The 10,358-nt window shown below is 42.8% G+C and overlaps 1 long non-coding RNA gene across 1 annotated transcript; it reads right to left on the bottom strand.

The window, feature by feature from the left end:
- Positions 1 to 8,797: 8,797 nt before the first annotated feature.
- Positions 8,798 to 10,358, bottom strand: LOC141410019 (uncharacterized). Its single transcript, XR_012433236.1, has 2 exons — positions 9,958 to 10,358; positions 8,798 to 9,781 (listed from the first exon to the last, which is right to left on the bottom strand). It is a non-coding gene; the product is annotated as an uncharacterized lncRNA (long non-coding RNA).

Genomic DNA, 10,358 nt, shown 5'->3' with positions numbered 1-10,358 from the left:
TATGGGGATTAGTTGGCCCAGTATAAGGTTAAACTTGAATTTTTCTGCATCGGAGTTTAGGTTTTGACATCGATTTGCTGATGTCAGTCTTCATGCCCATGTGACTCTTACTGGCTGAATTTGAGACAAGAAAATAAGAGAGTGGAGGTTTCCAGTAGCCCAATCCTTGCATACAATGTCTAGGTTGAGGGATAGGGCCCTAACTGCCTATGTGATTAATTTTTAAGAACTTGGAGAATACCTAGCTTTAAAAAGAACAACAACATCCTCACCTACTTATGTGGCTAGTGCCTAACTCCAGCTTAGAATTCTTCAAAGGTTTGATTCTTTTTAACAGTTTTACTCATCATTTTAGTAAGGAAATACAGTTTCCTTTCTGACCTCAGAATAGCCAACACACAGTCTTCCATCCTGGGCTAAACAGCCTGGTGCTCTTCCTTCAACCTGCAGTCCCTACAACACTGTGATTAGAAGGCAATTCAGGACAGCAGAGCAAAGGGCCAGGAACTGCTGTCTGTTGGTGAGTGTGACCACAAGGCAACTGAAAACTGGGAGGTAGAAGGCCAGAAGTGGGAAAATGATGCACTGTGGGTTTTTTGTTTTATTTAGTTAATTAACTAATTTATTTATTTATTTATTTTGAGACAGGGTGTCACTCTGTCACCCAGACTGGAGTGCAGTGACACAATCTCAGCTCACTGCAACCTCTGCCTCCCAGGGATAAGCGATTCTCCTGCCTCAGCCTCCCGAGTAGCTGGGATTACTGGTGCATGCCACTACTGCACAGCTAATTTTTGTATGTTTAGGAGATACAGGGTTTCACCATGTTGGCCAGGCTGGTCTTGAACTCCTGACCTCAAAGGATCCACCTGCCTTGGCCTCCCAAAGTGTTGGGATTATAGGCATGAGCCACTGTGCCTGGCCTAGTTTTTATTTTTTATCATAATTGCACAAAATAGTCAAGTTGGTTGAAAAGTCAAATTGAAGAGACGAACATTGGACAGAGACTTCTTATTAAGACAAATAAACAAAAAGCTGTTTGCTCCTAACGCCTTCTAAGAGCAACTACTTTAAAAACATTTTTCAAATGGGTTCTTTAGATATATACCTCCATATCACATATCTCTGTGGGCTTTTCAAGGTTAAGTGGCTCTACATTTTATTACTAATCCAATTTCCAATGCTTGATATTCGATGATTTTTGAAAGAGAAAAGAACCCAGTGCCATAGTTTTGAAAGTTCTAAATATTGAGCCAAGAAATCTCCTATTGGCAAGGTACTCAACAAATATCCAGATGATGGCAGTTCATTACTCAGAGTTGTCATGGCAGGTATATTTGTTCATTTTCTGTTGCTGTAACAGAATACCTGAGGTTAGGTAATTTATTTTTAAGAAGAGATTTATTTGGCCCACGATTCTGGAGGCTGGGAAGTCCAAGACGCATGCTGCTGCTGTCTGCTCAGCTTCTGGTACTGCTCCACCTCATGGCAGAAAAGCAGAAAGGCAAATGGATGTGTGCAAAAGCAATGAAATATGAGGACAAGCCTCACTTCATAAAAATCCCATGCCCAGAGTAACTCATCCAGTCCTGTGAGAGCAAGAATTCACTCCACAAAGACACTAGACACAGCATTAATCTATTCATGACGAACATGCCCTCTTAAAGGTCCTACTAGCTGTCAATACCAGCAACTACATGAATTTTAGGCAGGGACAAACCATAGACAAACCACAGCAGCAGGTTTGAAGGGCAGAGCTGAAATACTAGAGTCAATGTCCAGGAAATGTGTATTTTATTTTATTTTATTTTTGAGACAGAGTCTTCCTCTGTCACCCAGGCTGGAGTGCAATGGCATGATCTCCGCTCACTGCAACCTCCGTCTCCCAAGTTCAAGCGATTCTTGTGCCTCAGCCTCCTGAGTAACTGGGATTACAGGTGTGTACCACCACACCTGGCTAAATTTTTTGTGTTTTTAAGTACAGAAAGGGTTTCTCTATGTTGGCCAGGCTGGTCTCAAACCCCTGACCTCAGGTGATCTGCCTACCTTGGCCTCTCAAAGTGCTGGGATTACAGGTGTGAGCCACTGCACCTGGCCAGAAAAGTGTATTTTAAATTATTTCTTAAAATGTTGCCTTTTGCAGACTTAAAATACTCTCTGTTGGAGCATTTGTAGTGTTTGGCATGAGAATACCCCTGTAAGACAGTCTTTGAACTACTACTGCTGAGCAAAAAGGACGGCATGGAGCAAAGGGCAAAGGGCCCACCCCAAAGGTGTCTTTTATTCCTTTGACACCAATTCTTCACCTTGAAGGTTAAGACTTATGAAAAGTCAAACCCTTCTAGGAGGGAGTATGGTGGTTCCCGCAGAGCTGATAATGACCCCCCAGGATCCTTTCTGCAGATCCATTTTAATGGAAGAGAAGAGCCTGAATTCCTGCCAGGAAGTCCATTTCATCTCTTTGGGCCCCCAAGATTTCCTAGTCTCTCCTTCCCTCCCAGTCCCACTTTGGAAGGGATTGGGGACACAGTGTTAGCCTATGAAAGCTGTTTAATGACAGCAGCCAGTGTTACCTTCTCAACCACAGTATTTTATATATATATATATAGTACTATTTATTTATTTATTTATTTATTTATTTATTTATTTATTTAGAGAAAGGGTCTCACTCTGACACCCAGGCTGGAGTGCAGTGGCACAGTCTCAGCTCACTGCAGCCTCCACCTCCCGGGTTCAAGCGATTCTCTTGACTCAGTCTCCCAAGTAGTTGGGATTACAGACATGTGCCACCATGCCCGGCTAATTTTTGTATTTTTAGTAGAGACAGGGTTTTGCCATGGTGGCCAGGCTGGTCTCAAACTCCTGACCTCAAGTAATTTGCCTGCCTCGGCCTCCCAAGGTACAAGGATTACAGGCATAAGCCAACATGCCTGGCCTAAATTATACATCTAATTTTAAATTGTAAGGACACTATTAGATAGTTCTATAAATTATACAGAACATCGTCATGATTTCAAATGTCACAGTGAAGCCCCGGCTGCACAGTTCTTTAGGGTTTTCTTGGCCCAATGCTTCCCACTCCCCACTTCACATCTTTTCGTGGCCCCACTGTGTAATTTGGTTGCCCCACTAAAGAAAGTCTCCTCTCCTTACACACTCTTCCTCCAAGCCATAATGCCTTTTCTCTTATATTTAGCATTCTGGAGAAACTTTAAAGGTACACATTCAAAAGTTTAGGAGTCCTCTGGGAGTGATATGGTTCACTTCTGTTCACTTTAGACAGTACTTTGGGAAGAATGGAGACTTTACACCCTTAAGTCTCCTCGCCCGAGAATGTGACTGCCCCTCCATTTATTCCAGTTTTCTTCGAGTCTCAAGCTGAAGTTTTTGTTATTTTCCACATCTAGGAGCTGCATGTTGCTCACTTATGCCTTGATTTCGTGAATCACGTATTTCTTCCCTTTAACTTTCTGGCTGATTATTGTTATTACAGTTTTAAAAAGCAAAAGTTTTGTGTATTTATTTTCCAGCCAGTCACTGTATAGAATTACCTTACTGGTTATAAGAGTTTTTCAGTAGATTTTAATTTGTTTACCGGGTAGGTGATTATATTACCAAATAGAAAATCTTGACTCCTTTTTAATATTTATGATTATTGATTTATCCAGAAATTAATGAGAATATCTCTCTTGCTTCAATGACTCTGTTGGGTATGTTTTTGATCACGTTATGGAAATAACATTTGATTACTATTTTACCATGGATTTGCTTAATTCAGGGAAGGATGCTGGTTTGGTTCGGATGAAGGCTCTGTATGAAGCCAGGTTGCACCAAGCATGCAGAACATGGAATGCTGTGCCTTAGGAAGACAAATCTGATATCCGTGTGTGAGGGGCCTGGAGGCTGAGATCAGAGATGGAGAAACCAGGCAAGTGGAGTCTCAGAGGAGAAGTTAATAGACAGCTACACAATAAGAATTCTAAGGAAAAAAAGGCTGGGCTTGGTAGCTCACACCTGTAATCCCAGCACTTTGGGAGGCTGAAGCAGGTGGATCACCTGAGGTTAGGAGTTCAAGACCAGCCTGGCCATCATGGCGAAATATTGTCTCTACTAAAAATACAAAAATTGGCTGGGCATGATGATGGACACCTGTAGTCGCAGCTACTTGGGAGGCTGAGGCAAGAGAATTGCTTGAACCTGGGAGGTGGAGGTTGCAGTGAGCCAAGGTCCAGCCTGGGTGACAGAGTCAGATTCCGTCTCAAAAAAAAAAAAAAAAAAAAAAAAGCAACAGAGGAGAAGGAAGAGACACCAGATGAGAGAAGGAAATAGAAGGAATATTTCCTAAACTGGAGGAAGACTTTATCTTCAACTAGAAAGGAACCACTAAGTGCTGATTTAAAAAAAAATAGTAAAGGATATCTCATCTAGACTTATCCTGGTGAAAGTTTTTAATGTTAAGGATAAAGGAAACAAAATACATGTATAATGAAAAAAAATTTGTCTACAAAGGGAAAAAGTTAGATATACGTTAGACTTTTCTACAACATGAAATGCCAAGTGGAGCAACAGCTACAGAATTTTAGGTCAACAGATTGTGATTTCCGTAATCTACGTCCAACCAAGTTACTCAGTTGCAAGTGCAGCCGAAAGACACTCTCAGATCGACGAGGACTCATAAATATCTACTCTGGAAAAGTGCTCTGCCAAAAACTCCAGGTATCACTGTGTTTATAACTGAACATTTATATAATTTTAATGTATTTTATATAAGTAATTATGTGCATGTAATAGAAGTTTTGACTGTACGTAAAGTATAAAATGAAAAGTAAAAATCTTTCTCCCTATAATACATTGATAGTCTCCCTCTCTCAGAGTTAGCCCATTTTAACAACTTTTGTTTCTCTTCTTCCAGTGATTACTTAAAAAAATTTTTTTTTCTTTCTTTCATTTATTTTTCCTACTTGTATTTTAAGTTCACGGGTACACATGTAGGCTGCGCGGGTTTGTTACATGGGTAAAAGTGTGCCATGGTGGTTTGCTGCACAAACCATCCCGTCACCTAGGTATTCAACCCAACATTCGTTAGCTATTCTTCTCGATGATCTTCTTCCTCTCAGCCCCCGCCCTCCAACAGGCCCCAGTGTGTGTCATTCCCCCTCCACCGTGTGTCCACGTGTTCTCATCATTCAGCTCCCACTTACAAGTAAGAACATGTGATATTTGGTTTTCTCTTCCTGTGTTAGGTTGCTCAGGATAATGGCTTCTAGCTCCATCCATGTCCCTGCAAAGGACATGATCTCATTCCTTTTTATGGCTGCATAGTACTCCATGGTGTATATGTACCACATTTTCTTTATCCAGTCTATCACTGAAGGGCATTCAGGTTGGTTCCATGCCTTTGCTATTGTAAATAGTGCTGCAATGCACATACATATGCATGTATCTTTATAACAGAATGACTTATATTCCTTTGAACATACACCCAGTAATGGGATTGCTGTGTTTGTTAGCATTCCTATACACCAACAACAGGCAAACAGAGAGCCAAATCGTGAATGAACTCCCATCCACAATTACCACAAATAGAATAAAACACCTAGGAATACAGCTAACAAGGAAAGTGAAGGATCTCTTCAAAAGAAATTACAAGCCACTGCTGAAAGAAATCAGAGATGACACAAACAAATGGAAAAACATTCCATGCTCATGGATAAGAAGAATTTATATTGTGAAAATGGCCATACTGCCCAAAGCAATTTATAGATTCAATGCTGTTCCCATTAAACCACAATTGTCGTTCTTCACAGAATTAGAAAAAAACTATTTTAAAATTCATATGGAACCAAAAAAGAGCCCAAATAGCCAAGATAATTCTAAGCAAAAAGAACAAAGCTGGAGGCATCATACTACCCAACTTCAAACTATACTACAAGGCTACAGTAACCAAAACAGCATGGTACTGGCACAAGAACAGACACATAGACCAATGGAACAGAACAGAGAACCCAGAAATAAGACCACACACTTAAAACCAGCAAATCTTCAACAAACCAGTGGTTACATTCTAACTATAAGTGTGTGCTAACCCTGTTTTTCTATTAATTAACTTTAGACAGTATTATTGCCAGAAATGAGGTTTCATCTATCTTCCCTCCTCTTTCTCATCCTCTGCCAAGTTTTTTAAATTATATTTTTGCTTTTGGCTCATCCATTAATTGCATCTATAATTTAAAAAATATAAAAGAAACCAAAACATCTATTCTTCATCCATGAACTAGATAGTTAAGTTGCAGGACTGAGCACTTCCCACTTCTCTCTACCTCTTCTCACCTTCCTGAGTCCCTCAGCCTCACTAATTCTCTTACAGTTAAGATTTATAGCTTCTATATCCTGTTCTGTAACTTTAAAATATTTTTATACAGTTTAATTCTAAAATATTGAAAACTAATTTTACTGGTCAGTTGCAGTTAATAGGAGCCATGGTGGCTATTTTAAACCAAAAGAGATTTACTAGAAGGAACTAGATGCTTTAAAATGTTTTCAAAGGGCTGGCAGGAAAGGCTCTAGATAGGACTTTAAGGGACAACTCCCACAGTGTCCAGCCAGGGCAGCTACCATCTCTGCCCCAACAGGAAAGTGGGGAAGTGAGGCATGCTCTGGGTTCCAGGAAGCCAGTTCAAGTGTGACACAAGAGTCAAGAAGCTGCCCCTCATGCTTCTATAGGCTCCTGAACCATGCTGCAAGAGCAACGTCCACCTCAGAAAGAAAACAGAAGCCTGATGCCCTGTCTCTAGGCATCATGGTGCTGTTAACCCTGCCACAGAAAAAACAGCAGACAACCCAGTACCTTGGTGACCACACTTGTTAGCAAAAGGAGCAGACAAAAAGAGAGTAGACAAGCACACATCCACCCCACTTCTGCCTTCCATGAAGCGCATCTGGTGGCCAAACATAAATCACAAATGCAACTCCACTGGGAGGGAGTCTGAAACTGTAGGTTTTGCTTTTTAGTCTCTGCAAAACTGGGAGACACAGTAAGAAGACAGTGGACCCCCACTGAGGGCCATTCCATCCATCCCATCCCCCATGCCAGGTATCTGCAATAAAGCCAGGGTGCACCACTGGACCCACCAGCGAGAGAACAGACACGCCTGCTGCTGCTATGCCCAGAGCTGACGCCAGTGGATTCTCTCTTCTTATGCCTTTAATTGCTCCAAATCATTCTACATTTAAGTGTGCTTCTCATTAGATCACAAGTTTCTCATAGATTTTTATTCTGGAGTTCCAGTTGACCTTTTGCATGTGTGTGTTTGACGAAATAATACTCTGCTCCTGATCATTAGGTCATTTGACTTCGTAATCATCTGTCATCTGCCTACCCAATGCATTCGTCTTGAAGTGCTCTGAATTTCTGCTCTAACTGGCATCATTGAAGCAATATTTTTAATTTATTTATTTATTTTATTTTATTTTATTTTATTTTATTTTGAGACAAGTCTCACTCTGTCGCCCAGGCTGGAGTGCAATGGCACAATCTCGGCTCACTGCAACCTCCACCTCCTGGGTTCAAGTGATTCTCCTGCCTCAGCCTCCCAAGTAGCTGGGATTACAGGTGTGTGCCACCATGCCGGCGTAGTTTCTGTATTTTTAGTAGAGATGGGGTTTCACCATATTGGCCTGGCTGGTCTTGAACTCCTGACCTTTGGTGATCCGCCCACCTCGGCCTCCCAAAGTGCTGGGATTACAGGCGTGAGCCACCGAGGACTGGGCTTGTGTATCCCTGTGTCCACCAGCCGTGCCCTAGGTGGAGGAGTATAATTTCTCAGCAGGGCAGCTCTCGCAGGCTGAGCACATGACTCTGGAGAAGATCTCGGGCATACGGCTTTTGGCTACACACTCCAAGCAGCACAAGTGAGGAAAAGGGCAGTCTCCTCTCCGGAACTCCTACCGCAGTGCTTATTCTACCCGCTCTGTCTCTAAGCTCTCTTTTCTGTTTGATCTCTTTTTCTTTTTCTTTTTCTTTTTTTTTTTTTTTTGAGACGGAGTCTCGCTTTGTCGCCCAGGCTGGAGTGCAGTGGCCGGATCTCGGCTCACTGCGAGCTCCGCCTCCCGGGTTTACGCCATTCTCCTGCCTCAGCCTCCCGAGTAGCTGGGACTACAGGCGCCCACCACCTCGCCCGGCTAGTTTTTTGTATTTTTTAGTAGAGACGGGGTTTCACCATATTAGCCAGGATGGTCTCAATCTCCTGACCTCGTGATCCGCCCGTCTCGGCCTCCCAAAGTGCTGGGATTACAGGCTTGAGCCACCGCGCCCGGCCTCTTTTTATTTTTCTAGGCATTCTAAGTTCTTCAGCTGACAATCCCATATGTGTGCGTGGGAGGGGATGTGTGTGTGGGAGGGGGTGTGTGTGTGTGAATGTGTGTGTGTGTGTGAGTGTGTGTGTGTGTGTGTGAGTGTGTGTGGGGTGAGAGTGAGTGTGAGCCCCATGCCCGGCCAATATTTAAACATTTTAAGACTCTTGATATAATAAGATGAATTTCAGAAACATTATACTAATTGGCACTCCCATCAGCAGAAAATAAAAGTATTTAAATGACTGCACAATTTTTTAACCATCCTGTTATTTTTTCTTAAACTGATGCAAATCTGTTTTAGAAACCAGATAACATAATAGAATATAAGTGTATGTATACAAACATACATAGACCTATACATCTATTTGTAAATATGCATATGCGTATACACATGTATGGATAAATATCTTTCTCCAAATAATCTTAATGATCTGGGCACCAATACAAATGCAAAAGGCCTTTATTGCCTCTTCTACAGAATAGGGATAAGGAAACTAACTACAAAGGACAGAAGAGTGAAGTCTGGATACCACTCTCATCACGTCATCGACGTGAACATCAGAAACGCGACACATCACGGTTGTGCCCCAGCTGTTAAGATGCAATGGAAAAAACCACCGCATCAAACAGACTCTTCTATTGTCCCCCTAAATTACTGAGGTTTCCTGGAAAGTCAGATGTCTCAGCCTCGAATCTACTATCAAACAGTTCAGTAAGAAAAAAGTGTTATTTGCATAGTACTTGAAACGTTTCTATAAGCTTGACATTGTTTCAAAATAAAACAAAAAATACAGGGTCAGAGGCACAGTGCGGGAGGAAGGGAGGGCGTCATCACCCCTGAACATCGTCAAAGGCCCTGCTCTTGGTTCCAGGCTCTGCTGTCGTCTTCGACTGTTAATAATTTTCAAAGGGACGCTGCATGTTCGTTTTGCAGGGGCCCCACCGATTATGTAACCAGTGATGGTGGCAGCTCCCCTGTCGCGAATCTCTGGCTTTCCTTTTCTTGGCACACATTTCTTTCTGGTATACGTGCAGGTGAGCATTTCTGAATCCTGACACCGGGACATCTTCCTTCCAGAGTCTGCTATGCTGGAGGACGGGCGACGGCAGCTGACTCAGATTCTTCTCCAAGCTCAACAAGCCCTCGTGGTTGGCCTAGGGAATAAGCAGAGCTTAGATAGGCCCATGTGTGAAATGTCTGGCCAGGGGTTGATCTGCCACTGGCTCCACGGATCTATCTTGGTTCAAGATGCTCCATTGATGAATATACAGATTATGTAAATTCTTCTTGTTTTTCCGGCAGCTTAACCACTAGGTTGGAACCACGGCCAAGTTCAGTTTTTTCCTCTGGATATCAATCAGTTCTTCTACCTCAATGCCTGACATTTCTTTAGTCTTCAAGTCCTTCCTCTTCCTCTCTGTTCAGCTGAAGGAAGAATAACCATGATGGTGGTTAGGAGCTGGGGTTAAATCCAGCTCTGCCACCCACGAGCAAGTTACTTAACCTCTCTGTGCCTCAGTGTTGTCATCTGTAAAATGGGATTAATAATAACAATAGCCATTCCCCAGCTTTAACTCTTTCCCTGACTCCCCACCACTCACCTGACAAAACCCAGATCTTCGATGAGGAGTGACAGGACTTCCCTCCTCACCCCCCTGAAGCATCCAGAGCCCCTCCTGTCTCCTTCTGTGCTAGACGCTTTCTCACACTTGGCCTCATTTAGTTCTGGCCACGTATTTGCAAGGAGGTATTGTCTTCTCTATTTTACAGGTGAGGAACTCGAGCTTAGGTGGCTGAGGAACTTGCTTCACACGCCACTGGCCAGTGGGAGAGCTGGAGTCAACCCAGGACCCCAATGTCCTTCCTCTTCAGCACGTGCCCTGACGTCCCCATGTGCTCCAACCCAAGCCAGATTTGCTGCGATTTCCAGAACATTCTGTGCTGTTTCGTTCCTCAGTTTGTCTATCTACTGCTCTCCTTCCCAGTGCATTCAGAAAGGGAT

Source organism: Macaca fascicularis, chromosome 3 (assembly GCF_037993035.2).
Source record: "Macaca fascicularis isolate 582-1 chromosome 3, T2T-MFA8v1.1".
In the NCBI taxonomy this organism is placed as follows: Eukaryota; Metazoa; Chordata; class Mammalia; order Primates; family Cercopithecidae; genus Macaca; species Macaca fascicularis.
Note: the sequence above shows the minus strand (reverse complement) of the source record. Positions and strands in the feature narration are given on the sequence as shown.